The sequence below is a fragment of the Oncorhynchus keta genome, unplaced genomic scaffold, assembly GCF_023373465.1.
Source record: "Oncorhynchus keta strain PuntledgeMale-10-30-2019 unplaced genomic scaffold, Oket_V2 Un_contig_4287_pilon_pilon, whole genome shotgun sequence".
NCBI lineage: Eukaryota > Metazoa > Chordata > Actinopteri > Salmoniformes > Salmonidae > Oncorhynchus > Oncorhynchus keta.
Window position 1 is genome coordinate 1 of NW_026287688.1, and position 13,797 is coordinate 13,797.

The following is a 13,797-nucleotide window of genomic DNA, read 5'->3' on the forward strand; positions in this document are numbered from 1 at the left end:
CAAACAGACGGATGAGATCTTTAAGGTCAGGGCCCTCAGCAAGGTACTTGGAGTAAAACAGACAGGATGAGATCTTTACGGTCAGGGCCCTCCCCAAGGTACTTGGAGTCAAACAGACAGGATGAGATCTTTAAGGTCAGGGTCCTCAGCAAGGTACTTGGAGTCAAACAGACAGGATGAGACAGGCCCTCCCCCTTGGAGTCAAACAGACAGGATGAGATCTTTAAGGTCAGGGTCCTCAGCAAGGTACTGGAGTCAAACAGACAGGCCTGGATGAGATCTTTAAGGTCAGGGCCTCCCCAAGCCACCCCCTGTCCCTGGACGTTGACCTACTCTCCTCTGGTAGTTTAAGGTCAGGACCCTGTCCCTGGACTTTGACCTACTCTCCTCTGGTAGTTTAAGGTCAGGACCCTGTCCCTGGACGTTGACCTTCTCTCCTCTGGTAGTTTAAGGTCAGGACCCTGTCCCTGGACGTTGACCTTCTCTCCTCTGGTAGTTTAAGGTCAGGACCCTGTCCCTGGACGTTGACCTTCTCTCCTCTGGTAGTTTAAGGTCAGGACCCTGTCCCTGGACGTTGACCTTCTCTCCTCTGGTAGTTTAGGTCAGGACCCCTGTCCCTGGACGTTGACCTTCTCTCCTCTGGTAGTTTAAGGTCAGGACCCTGTCCTGGACGTTGACCTACTCTCCTCTGGTAGTTTAAGGTCAGGACCCTGTCCTGGACGTTGACCTAATCTCCTCTGGTAGTTTAAAGGTCAGGACCTGTCCCTGGACATTGACCTTCTCTCCTCTGGTAGTTTAAGGTCAGGACCCTGTCCCTGGACGTTGACCTTCTCTCCTCTGGTAGTTTAAGGTCAGGACCCTGTCCCTGGACATTGACCTTCTCTCCTCTGGTAGTTTAAGGTCAGGACCCTGTCCCTGGACGTTGACCTTCTCTCCTCTGGTAGTTTAAAGGTCAGGACCCTGTCCCTGGACATTGACCTTCTCTCCTCTGGTAGTTTAAGGTCAGGACCCTGTCCCTGGACGTTGACCTTCTCTCCTCTGGTAGTTTAAGGTCAGGACCCTGTCCCTGGACGTTGACCTTCTCTCCTCTGGTAGTTTAAGGTCAGGACCCTGTCCCTGGACGTTGACCTTCTCTCCTCTGGTAGTTTAAGGTCAGGACCCTGTCCCTGGACGTTGACCTTCTCTCCTCTGGTAGTTTAAGGTCAGGACCCTGTCCCTGGACGTTGACCTACTCCCCTCTGGTAGTTTAAGGTCAGGACCCTGTCCTTGGACGTTGACCTTCTCTCCTCTGGTAGTTTAAGGTCAGGACCCTGTCCCTGGACGTTGACCTTCTGTCCTCTGGTAGTTTAAGGTCAGGACCCTGTCCCTGGACGTTGACCTTCTCTCCTCTGGTAGTTTAAGGTCAGGACCCTGTCCCTGGACGTTGACCTACTCTCCTCTGGTAGTTTAAGGTCAGGACCCTGTCCCTGGACGTTGACCTTCTCTCCTCTGGTAGTTTAAGGTCAGGACCCTGTCCCTGGACGTTGACCTTCTCTCCTCTGGTAGTTTAAGGTCAGGACCCTGTCCCTGGACGTTGACCTACTCCCCTCTGGGCGCAGGTATAGGGCACCCCTCAGCAGGAAAACCAGAACTTGACAATAATTTGAGTGAGGTGTGATATCCCTCCTCAATAGCTTGAGCTAATGTTCCTATCCACCCAGTAAGAACAGCAGGCTGATGTTCCTATAGACCCAGTAAGAACAGCAGGCTAATGTTCCTATAGACCCAGTAAGAACAGCAGGCTAATGTTCCTATAGACCCAGTAAGACCAGCAGGCTAATGTTCCTATAGACCCAGTAAGACCAGCAGGCTAATGTTCCTATAGACTCAGTAAGACCAGCAGGCTAATGTTCCTATAGACCCAGTAAGACCAGCAGGCTAATGTTCCTATAGACCCAGTAAGACCAGCAGGCTAATGTTCCTATAGACTCAGTAAGACCAGCAGGCTAATGTTCCTATAGACCCAGTAAGACCAGCAGGCTAATGTTCCTATAGACCCAGTAAGACCAGCAGGCTAATGTTCCTATAGACTCAGTAAGACCAGCAGGCTAATGTTCCTATAGACCCAGTAAGACCAGCAGGCTAATGTTCCTATAGACTCAGTAAGACCAGCAGGCTAATGTTCCTATAGACTCAGTAAGACCAGCAGGCTAATGTTCCTATAGACTCAGTAAGACCAGCAGGCTAATGTTCCTGTAGACCCAGTAAGACCAGCAGGCTAATGTTCCTATAGACTCAGTAAGACCAGCAGGCTAAGGTTCCTATAGACCCAGTAAGACCAGCAGGCTGATGTTCCTATAGACCCGGTAAGACCAGCAGGCTGATGTTCCTATAGACTCAGTAGGACCAGCAGGCTAATGTTCCTATAGACTCAGTAAGACCAGCAGGCTAATGTTCCTATAGACCCAGTAAGACCAGCAGGCTAATGTTCCTATAGACTCAGTAAGACCAGCAGGCTAATGTTCCTATAGACTCAGTAAGACCAGCAGGCTAATGTTCCTATAGACCCAGTAAGACCAGCAGGCTAATGTTCCTATAGACTCAGTAAGACCAGCAGGCTAATGTTCCTATAGACCCAGTAAGACCAGCAGGCTAATGTTCCTATAGACCCAGTAAGACCAGCAGGCTAATGTTCCTATAGACTCAGTAAGACCAGCAGGCTAATGTTCCTATAGACTCAGTAAGACCGGCAGGCTAATGTTCCTATAGACTCAGTAAGACCAGCAGGCTAATGTTCCTATAGACCCAGTAAGACCAGCAGGCTAATGTTCCTATAGACTCAGTAAGACCAGCAGGCTAATGTTCCTATAGACCCAGTAAGACCAGCAGGCTAATGTTCCTATAGACTCAGTAAGACCAGCAGGCTAATGTTCCTATAGACTCAGTAAGGCCAGCAGGCTAATGTTCCTATAGACCCAGTAAGACCAGCAGCCTAATGTTCCTATAGACTCAGTAAGACCAGCAGGCTAATGTTCCTATAGACTCAGTAGGACCAGCAGCCTAATGTTCCTATAGACCAACAGGCTAATGTTCCTATAGACCCAGTAAGACCAGCAGCCTAATGTTCCTATAGACTCAGTAAGGCCAGCAGGCTAATGTTCCTATAGACCCAGTAAGACCAGTAGGCTAATGTTCCTATAGACCCAGTAAGACCAACAGGCTAATGTTCCTATAGACCCAGTAAGACCAGCAGGCTAATGTTCCTATAGACTCAGTAAGACCAGCAGGCTAATGTTCCTGTAGACCCAGTAAGACCAGCAGGCTAATGTTCCTATAGACTCAGTAAGACCAGCAGGCTAATGTTCCTATAGGCCCAGTAAGACCAGCAGGCTAATGTTCCTATAGACTCAGTAAGACCAGCAGGCTAATGTTCCTATAGACCCAGTAAGACCAGCAGGCTAATGTTCCTATAGACTCAGTAAGACCAGCAGGCTAATGTTCCTATAGACTCAGTAAGGCCAGCAGGCTAATGTTCCTATAGACCCAGTAAGACCAGCAGCCTAATGTTCCTATAGACTCAGTAAGACCAGCAGGCTAATGTTCCTATAGACTCAGTAGGACCAGCAGGCTAATGTTCCTATAGGCCCAGTAAGACCAGCAGGCTGATGTTCCTATAGACTCAGTAAGACCAGCAGGCTAATGTTCCTATAGACCCAGTAAGACCAGCAGGCTAATGTTCCTATAGACTCAGTAAGACCAGCAGGCTAATGTTCCTATAGACTCAGTAAGACCAGCAGGCTAATGTTCCTATAGACTCAGTAAGACCGGCAGGCTAATGTTCCTATAGACCCAGTAAGACCAGCAGGCTAATGTTCCTATAGACTCAGTAAGACCAGCAGGCTAATGTTCCTATAGACCCAGTAAGACCAGCAGGCTAATGTTCCTATAGACCCAGTAAGACCAGCAGGCTAATGTTCCTATAGACCCAGTAAGGCCAGCAGCCTAATGTTCATATAGACTCAGTAAGACCAACAGGCTAATGTTCCTATAGACCCAGTAAGACCAGCAGGCTAATGTTCCTATAGACCCAGTAAGGCCAGCAGCCTAATGTTCATATAGACTCAGTAAGACAAGCAGGCTAATGTTCCTATAGACTCAGTAAGACCAGCAGGCTAATGTTCCTATAGACCCAGTAAGGCCAGCAGGCTAATGTTCCTATAGACCCAGTAAGACCAGCAGGCTAAGGTTCCTATAGACCCAGTAAGACCAGCAGGCTGATGTTCCTATAGACCCGGTAAGACCAGCAGGCTGATGTTCCTATAGACTCAGTAGGACCAGCAGGCTAATGTTCCTATAGACTCAGTAAGACCAGCAGGCTAATGTTCCTATAGACCCAGTAAGACCAGCAGGCTAATGTTCCTATAGACTCAGTAAGACCAGCAGGCTAATGTTCCTATAGACTCAGTAAGACCAGCAGGCTAATGTTCCTATAGACCCAGTAAGACCAGCAGGCTAATGTTCCTATAGACTCAGTAAGACCAGCAGGCTAATGTTCCTATAGACCCAGTAAGACCAGCAGGCTAATGTTCCTATAGACTCAGTAAGACCAGCAGGCTAATGTTCCTATAGACTCAGTAAGACCAGCAGGCTAATGTTCCTGTAGACCCAGTAAGACCAGCAGGCTAATGTTCCTATAGACTCAGTAAGACCAGCAGGCTAATGTTCCTATAGGCCCAGTAAGACCAGCAGGCTAATGTTCCTATAGACTCAGTAAGACCAGCAGGCTAATGTTCCTATAGACCCAGTAAGACCAGCAGGCTAATGTTCCTATAGACTCAGTAAGACCAGCAGGCTAATGTTCCTATAGACTCAGTAAGGCCAGCAGGCTAATGTTCCTATAGACCCAGTAAGACCAGCAGCCTAATGTTCCTATAGACTCAGTAAGACCAGCAGGCTAATGTTCCTATAGACTCAGTAGGACCAGCAGCCTAATGTTCCTATAGACCAACAGGCTAATGTTCCTATAGACCCAGTAAGACCAGCAGCCTAATGTTCCTATAGACTCAGTAAGGCCAGCAGGCTAATGTTCCTATAGACCCAGTAAGACCAGTAGGCTAATGTTCCTATAGACCCAGTAAGACCAACAGGCTAATGTTCCTATAGACCCAGTAAGACCAGCAGGCTAATGTTCCTATAGACCCAGTAAGCCAGCAGCCTAATGTTCCTATAGACCCAGTAAGGCCAGCAGGCTAATGTTCCTATAGACCCAGTAAGACCAGCAGGCTAATGTTCCTATAGACTCAGTAAGACCAGCAGGCTAATGTTCCTATAGACTCAGTAAGACCAGCAGGCTAATGTTCCTATAGACCCAGTAAGACCAGCAGGCTAATGTTCCTATAGACCCAGTAAGACCAGCAGGCTAATGTTCCTATAGACTCAGTAAGACCAGCAGGCTAATGTTCCTATAGACCCAGTAAGGCCAGCAGCCTAATGTTCCTATAGACTCAGTAAGACCAGCAGGCTAATGTTCCTATAGACCCAGTAAGGCCAGCAGCCTAATGTTCCTATAGACTCAGTAAGACCAGCAGCCTAATGTTCCTATAGACTCAGTAAGACCAGCAGGATAATGTTCCTATAGACTCAGTAAGACCAACAGGCTAATGTTCCTATAGACCCAGTAAGGCCAGCAGGCTAATGTTCCTATAGACTCAGTAAGGCCAGCAGGCTAATGTTCCTATAGACTCAGTAAGGCCAGCAGGCTAATGTATAGACCAGCAGGCTAATGTTCCTATAGACTCAGTAAGACCAGCAGGCTAATGTTCCTATAGACCCAGTAAGACCAGCAGGCTAATGTTCCTATAGACCAGCAGGCTAATGTTCCTATAGACCCAGTAAGACCAGCAGGCTAATGTTCCTATAGACCAGCAGGCTAATGTTCCTATAGACCCAGTAAGACCAGCAGGCTAATGTTCCTATAGACCAGCAGGCTAATGTTCCTATAGACTCAGTAAGACCAGCAGGCTAATGTTCCTATAGACCAGCAGGCTAATGTTCCTATAGACCCAGTAAGACCAGCAGCCTAATGTTCCTATAGACCCAGTAAGACCAGCAGCCTAATGTTCCTATAGACCCAGTAAGACCAGCAGCCTAATGTTCCTATAGACCCAGTAAGACCAGCAGGCTAATGTTCCTATAGACTCAGTAAGACCAGCAGCCTAATGTTCCTATAGACCAGCAGGCTAATGTTCCTATAGACTCAGTAAGACCAGCAGGCTAATGTTCCTATAGACCCATTAAGACCAGCAGGCTAATGTTCCTATAGACCCAGTAAGACCAGCAGGCTAATGTTCCTATAGACCAACAGGCTAATGTTCCTATAGACTCAGTAAGACCAGCAGCCTAATGTTCCTATAGACCAGCAGGCTAATGTTCCTATAGACTCAGTAAGACCAGCAGGCTAATGTTCCTATAGACCAGCAGGCTAATGTTCCTATAGACCCAGTAAGACCAGCAGCCTAATGTTCCTATAGACCCAGTAAGACCAGCAGGCTAATGTTCCTATAGACCCAGTAAGACCAGCAGCCTAATGTTCCTATAGACCCAGTAAGACCAGCAGGCTAATGTTCCTATAGACTCAGTAAGACCAGCAGCCTAATGTTCCTATAGACCAGCAGGCTAATGTTCCTATAGACTCAGTAAGACCAGCAGGCTAATGTTCCTATAGACCCAGTAAGACCAGCAGGCTAATGTTCCTATAGACCCAGTAAGACCAGCAGGCTAATGTTCCTATAGACCAACAGGCTAATGTTCCTATAGACTCAGTAAGACCAGCAGCCTAATGTTCCTAAGACCAGCAGGCTAATGTTCCTATAGACTCAGTAAGACCAGCAGGCTAATGTTCCTATAGACTCAGTAAGGCCAGCAGGCTAATGTTCCTATAGACTCAGTAAGGCCAGCAGGCTAATGTTCCTATAGACTCAGTAAGGCCAGCAGGCTAATGTTCCTATAGACTCAGTAAGACCAGCAGGCTGATGTTCCTATAGACCCAGTAAGACCAGCAGGCTAATGTTCCTATAGACCCAGTAAGACCAGCAGGCTAATGTTCCTATAGACTCAGTAAGACCAGCAGGCTAATGTTCCTATAGACTCAGTAAGACCAGCAGGCTAATGTTCCTATAGACTCAGTAAGACCAGCAGGCTAATGTTCCTATAGACCCAGTAAGACCAGCAGGCTAATGTTCCTATAGACTCAGTAAGACCAGCAGGCTAATGTTCCTATAGACTCAGTAAGACCAGCAGGCTAATGTTCCTATAGACTCAGTAAGACCAGCAGGCTAATGTTCCTATAGACTCAGTAAGACCAGCAGGCTAATGTTCCTATAGACCCAGTAAGACCAGCAGGCTAATGTTCCTATAGACCCAGTAAGACCAGCAGGCTAATGTTCCTATAGACCCAGTAAGGCCAGCAGCCTAATGTTCATATAGACTCAGTAAGACCAACAGGCTAATGTTCCTATAGACCCAGTAAGACCAACAGGCTAATGTTCCTATAGACCCAGTAAGGCCAGCAGCCTAATGTTCCTATAGACCCAGTAAGACCAGCAGGCTAATGTTCCTATAGACCAGCAGGCTAATGTTCCTATAGACTCAGTAAGACCAGCAGGCTAATGTTCCTATAGACCCAGTAAGACCAGCAGGCTAATGTTCCTATAGACCCAGTAAGACCAGCAGGCTAATGTTCCTATAGACTCAGTAAGACCAGCAGGCTAATGTTCCTATAGACTCAGTAAGACCAGCAGGCTAATGTTCCTCAGTAAGACCGGCAGGCAGTAGACCCAGTAAGACCAGCAGGCTAATGTTCCTATAGACCCAGTAAGACCAGCAGGCTAATGTTCCTATAGACCCAGTAAGACCAGCAGGCTAATGTTCCTATAGACTCAGTAAGGCCAACAGGCTAATGTTCATATAGACTCAGTAAGACCAACAGGCTAATGTTCCTACAGACCCAGTAAGACCAACAGGCTAATGTTCCTATAGACCCAGTAAGGCCAGCAGCCTAATGTTCCTATAGACCAGTAAGACCAGCAGACTAATGTTCCTATAGACCAGCAGGCTAATGTTCCTATAGACTCAGTAAGACCAGCAGGCTAATGTTCCTATAGACCCAGTAAGACCAGCAGGCTAATGTTCCTATAGACCCAGTAAGACCAGCAGGCTAATGTTCCTATAGACTCAGTAAGACCAGCAGGCTAATGTTCCTATAGACCCAGTAAGACCAGCAGGCTAATGTTCCTATAGACTCAGTAAGACCAGCAGGCTAATGTTCCTATAGACCCAGTAAGACCAGCAGGCTAATGTTCCTATAGACTCAGTAAGACCAGCAGGCTAATGTTCCTATAGACTCAGTAAGACCAGCAGGCTAATGTTCCTGTAGACCCAGTAAGACCAGCAGGCTAATGTTCCTATAGACTCAGTAAGACCAGCAGGCTAATGTTCCTATAGGCCCAGTAAGACCAGCAGGCTAATGTTCCTATAGACTCAGTAAGACCAGCAGGCTAATGTTCCTATAGACCCAGTAAGACCAGCAGGCTAATGTTCCTATAGACTCAGTAAGACCAGCAGGCTAATGTTCCTATAGACTCAGTAAGGCCAGCAGGCTAATGTTCCTATAGACCCAGTAAGACCAGCAGCCTAATGTTCCTATAGACTCAGTAAGACCAGCAGGCTAATGTTCCTATAGACTCAGTAGGACCAGCAGCCTAATGTTCCTATAGACCAACAGGCTAATGTTCCTATAGACCCAGTAAGACCAGCAGCCTAATGTTCCTATAGACTCAGTAAGGCCAGCAGGCTAATGTTCCTATAGACCCAGTAAGACCAGTAGGCTAATGTAGACCCAGTAAGACCAACAGGCTAATGTTCCTATAGACCCAGTAAGACCAGCAGGCTAATGTTCCTATAGACCCAGTAAGGCCAGCAGCCTAATGTTCCTATAGACCCAGTAAGGCCAGCAGGCTAATGTTCCTATAGACCCAGTAAGACCAGCAGGCTAATGTTCCTATAGACTCAGTAAGACCAGCAGGCTAATGTTCCTATAGACTCAGTAAGACCAGCAGGCTAATGTTCCTATAGACCCAGTAAGACCAGCAGGCTAATGTTCCTATAGACCCAGTAAGACCAGCAGGCTAATGTTCCTATAGACTCAGTAAGACCAGCAGGCTAATGTTCCTATAGACCCAGTAAGGCCAGCAGCCTAATGTTCCTATAGACTCAGTAAGACCAGCAGGCTAATGTTCCTATAGACCCAGTAAGGCCAGCAGCCTAATGTTCCTATAGACTCAGTAAGACCAGCAGCCTAATGTTCCTATAGACTCAGTAAGACCAGCAGGCTAATGTTCCTATAGACTCAGTAAGACCAACAGGCTAATGTTCCTATAGACCCAGTAAGGCCAGCAGGCTAATGTTCCTATAGACTCAGTAAGGCCAGCAGGCTAATGTTCCTATAGACTCAGTAAGGCCAGCAGGCTAATGTTCCTATAGACCAGCAGGCTAATGTTCCTATAGACTCAGTAAGACCAGCAGGCTAATGTTCCTATAGACCCAGTAAGACCAGCAGGCTAATGTTCCTATAGACCAGCAGGCTAATGTTCCTATAGACCCAGTAAGACCAGCAGGCTAATGTTCCTATAGACCAGCAGGCTAATGTTCCTATAGACCCAGTAAGACCAGCAGGCTAATGTTCCTATAGACCAGCAGGCTAATGTTCCTATAGACTCAGTAAGACCAGCAGGCTAATGTTCCTATAGACCAGCAGGCTAATGTTCCTATAGACCAGTAAGACCAGCAGCCTAATGTTCCTATAGACCCAGTAAGACCAGCAGCCTAATGTTCCTATAGACCCAGTAAGACCAGCAGCCTAATGTTCCTATAGACCCAGTAAGACCAGCAGGCTAATGTTCCTATAGACTCAGTAAGACCAGCAGCCTAATGTTCCTATAGACCAGCAGGCTAATGTTCCTATAGACTCAGTAAGACCAGCAGGCTAATGTTCCTATAGACCCAGTAAGACCAGCAGGCTAATGTTCCTATAGACCCAGTAAGACCAGCAGGCTAATGTTCCTATAGACCAACAGGCTAATGTTCCTATAGACTCAGTAAGACCAGCAGCCTAATGTTCCTATAGACCAGCAGGCTAATGTTCCTATAGACTCAGTAAGACCAGCAGGCTAATGTTCCTATAGACCAGCAGGCTAATGTTCCTATAGACCCAGTAAGACCAGCAGCCTAATGTTCCTATAGACCCAGTAAGACCAGCAGCCTAATGTTCCTATAGACCCAGTAAGACCAGCAGCCTAATGTTCCTATAGACCCAGTAAGACCAGCAGGCTAATGTTCCTATAGACTCAGTAAGACCAGCAGCCTAATGTTCCTATAGACCAGCAGGCTAATGTTCCTATAGACTCAGTAAGACCAGCAGGCTAATGTTCCTATAGACCCAGTAAGACCAGCAGGCTAATGTTCCTATAGACCCAGTAAGACCAGCAGCCTAATGTTCCTATAGACCCAGTAAGACCAGCAGCCTAATGTTCCTATAGACCCAGTAAGACCAGCAGCCTAATGTTCCTATAGACCCAGTAAGACCAGCAGGCTAATGTTCCTATAGACCCAGTAAGACCAGCAGGCTAATGTTCCTATAGACCAACAGGCTAATGTTCCTATAGACTCAGTAAGACCAGCAGCCTAATGTTCCTATAGACCAGCAGGCTAATGTTCCTATAGACTCAGTAAGACCAGCAGGCTAATGTTCCTATAGACCAGCAGGCTAATGTTCCTATAGACCCAGTAAGACCAGCAGCCTAATGTTCCTATAGACCCAGTAAGACCAGCAGCCTAATGTTCCTATAGACCCAGTAAGACCAGCAGCCTAATGTTCCTATAGACCCAGTAAGACCAGCAGGCTAATGTTCCTATAGACTCAGTAAGACCAGCAGCCTAATGTTCCTATAGACCAGCAGGCTAATGTTCCTATAGACTCAGTAAGACCAGCAGGCTAATGTTCCTATAGACCAGCAGGCTAATGTTCCTATAGACCCAGTAAGACCAGCAGCCTAATGTTCCTATAGACCCAGTAAGACCAGCAGCCTAATGTTCCTATAGACCCAGTAAGACCAGCAGCCTAATGTTCCTATAGACCCAGTAAGACCAGCAGGCTAATGTTCCTATAGACTCAGTAAGACCAGCAGCCTAATGTTCCTATAGACCAGCAGGCTAATGTTCCTATAGACTCAGTAAGACCAGCAGGCTAATGTTCCTATAGACCCAGTAAGACCAGCAGGCTAATGTTCCTATAGACCCAGTAAGACCAGCAGGCTAATGTTCCTATAGACCAACAGGCTAATGTTCCTATAGACTCAGTAAGACCAGCAGCCTAATGTTCCTATAGACCAGCAGGTTAATGTTCCTATAGACTCAGTAAGACCAGCAGGCTAATGTTCCTATAGACTCAGTAAGGCCAGCAGGCTAATGTTCCTATAGACTCAGTAAGGCCAGCAGGCTAATGTTCCTATAGACTCAGTAAGGCCAGCAGGCTAATGTTCCTATAGACTCAGTAAGACCAGCAGGCTGATGTTCCTATAGACCCAGTAGGACCAGCAGGCTAATGTTCCTATAGACCCAGTAAGACCAGCAGGCTAATGTTCCTATAGACTCAGTAAGACCAGCAGGCTAATGTTCCTATAGACTCAGTAAGACCAGCAGGCTAATGTTCCTATAGACTCAGTAAGACCAGCAGGCTAATGTTCCTATAGACCCAGTAAGACCAGCAGGCTAATGTTCCTATAGACTCAGTAAGACCAGCAGGCTAATGTTCCTATAGACTCAGTAGGACCAACAGGCTAATGTTCCTATAGACTCAGTAGGACCAGCAGGCTAATGTTCCTATAGACCAACAGGCTAATGTTCCTATAGACTCAGTAGGACCAACAGGCTAATGTTCCTATAGACTCAGTAGGACCAGCAGGCTAATGTTCCTATAGACCAGCAGGCTAATGTTCCTATAGACCCAGTAAGACCAGCAGCCTAATGTTCCTATAGACCAGCAGGCTAATGTTCCTATAGACCCAGTAAGGCCAGCAGCCTAATGTTCCTATAGACTCAGTAAGGCCAGCAGCCTAATGTTCCTATAGACCCAGTAAGGCCAGCAGGCTAATGTTCCTATAGACCAGCAGCCTAATGTTCCTATAGACTCAGTAAGACCAGCAGCCTAATGTTCCTATAGACTCAGTAAGACCAGCAGGCTAATGTTCCTATAGACCCAGTAAGACCAGCAGGCTAATGTTCCTATAGACCCAGTAAGACCAGCAGGCTAATGTTCCTATAGACTCAGTAAGACCAGCAGGCTAATGTTCCTATAGACCCAGTAAGGCCAGCAGCCTAATGTTCCTATAGACTCAGTAAGACCAGCAGGCTAATGTTCCTATAGACCCAGTAAGGCCAGCAGCCTAATGTTCCTATAGACTCAGTAAGACCAGCAGCCTAATGTTCCTATAGACTCAGTAAGACCAGCAGGCTAATGTTCCTATAGACTCAGTAAGACCAACAGGCTAATGTTCCTATAGACCCAGTAAGGCCAGCAGGCTAATGTTCCTATAGACTCAGTAAGGCCAGCAGGCTAATGTTCCTATAGACTCAGTAAGGCCAGCAGGCTAATGTTCCTATAGACCAGCAGGCTAATGTTCCTATAGACTCAGTAAGACCAGCAGGCTAATGTTCCTATAGACCCAGTAAGACCAGCAGGCTAATGTTCCTATAGACCAGCAGGCTAATGTTCCTATAGACCCAGTAAGACCAGCAGGCTAATGTTCCTATAGACCAGCAGGCTAATGTTCCTATAGACCCAGTAAGACCAGCAGGCTAATGTTCCTATAGACCAGCAGGCTAATGTTCCTATAGACTCAGTAAGACCAGCAGGCTAATGTTCCTATAGACCAGCAGGCTAATGTTCCTATAGACCCAGTAAGACCAGCAGCCTAATGTTCCTATAGACCAGCAGGCTAATGTTCCTATAGACCCAGTAAGACCAGCAGGCTAATGTTCCTATAGACCCAGTAAGACCAGCAGGCTAATGTTCCTATAGACCCAGTAAGACCAGCAGGCTAATGTTCCAGACCAACAGGCTAATGTTCCTATAGACTCAGTAAGACCAGCAGCCTAATGTTCCTATAGACCAGCAGGCTAATGTTCCTATAGACTCAGTAAGACCAGCAGGCTAATGTTCCTCAGTAACCCAGTATAGACTCAGTAAGGCCAGCAGGCTAATGTTCCTATAGGCTAATGTTCCCAGTAAGACCAGCAGGCTAATGTTCCTATAGACAGGCTAATGTTCCTATAGACTCAGTAAGACCAGCAGGCTAATGTTCCTATAGACCAGTAAGACCAGCAGGCTAATGTTCCTATAGACTCAGTAAGACCAGCAGGCTAATGTTCCTATAGACCAGTAAGACCAGCAGGCTAATGTTCCTATAGACTCAGTAAGACCAGCAGGCTAATGTTCCTATAGACCCAGTAAGACCAGCAGCCTAATGTTCCTATAGACCCAGTAAGACCAGCAGGCTAATGTTCCTCAGTAGACCAACAGGCTAATGTTCCTATAGACTCAGTAGACCAGCCTAATGTTCCTATAGACCAACAGGCTAATGTTCCTATAGACTCAGTAGGACCAACAGGCTAATGTTCCTATAGTAGGACCAGCCAGTAAGACCAGCAGGCTAATGTTCCTATAGACCCAGTAAGACCAGCAGCCTAATGTTCCTATAGACC

The 13,797-nt window shown here is 46.8% G+C and overlaps 2 long non-coding RNA genes across 5 annotated transcripts; one reads left to right on the plus strand and one right to left on the minus strand.

The window, feature by feature from the left end:
* Window positions 1-388: 388 nt before the first annotated feature.
* Window positions 389-1,333, minus strand: LOC127924558 (uncharacterized). 2 transcript variants are annotated; one of them, XR_008118170.1, is made up of 4 exons: window positions 1,279-1,333; window positions 979-1,228; window positions 778-927; window positions 389-579 (listed from the first exon to the last, which is right to left on the minus strand). It is a non-coding gene; the product is annotated as an uncharacterized LOC127924558 (long non-coding RNA). The 2 variants fall into 2 exon arrangements; XR_008118169.1 differs by lacking the exon at window positions 778-927.
* LOC127924557 (uncharacterized) lies at window positions 1,080-3,713 on the plus strand. Of its 3 annotated transcripts, none has more exons than XR_008118168.1 (3): window positions 1,080-1,201; window positions 1,352-1,451; window positions 1,552-3,713. It is a non-coding gene; the product is annotated as an uncharacterized LOC127924557 (long non-coding RNA). The 3 variants fall into 3 exon arrangements; XR_008118166.1 differs by having other exon boundaries at window positions 1,118-1,251; XR_008118167.1 differs by having other exon boundaries at window positions 1,118-1,251; window positions 1,352-1,401; window positions 1,452-3,713.
* Window positions 3,714-13,797: the final 10,084 nt, after the last annotated feature.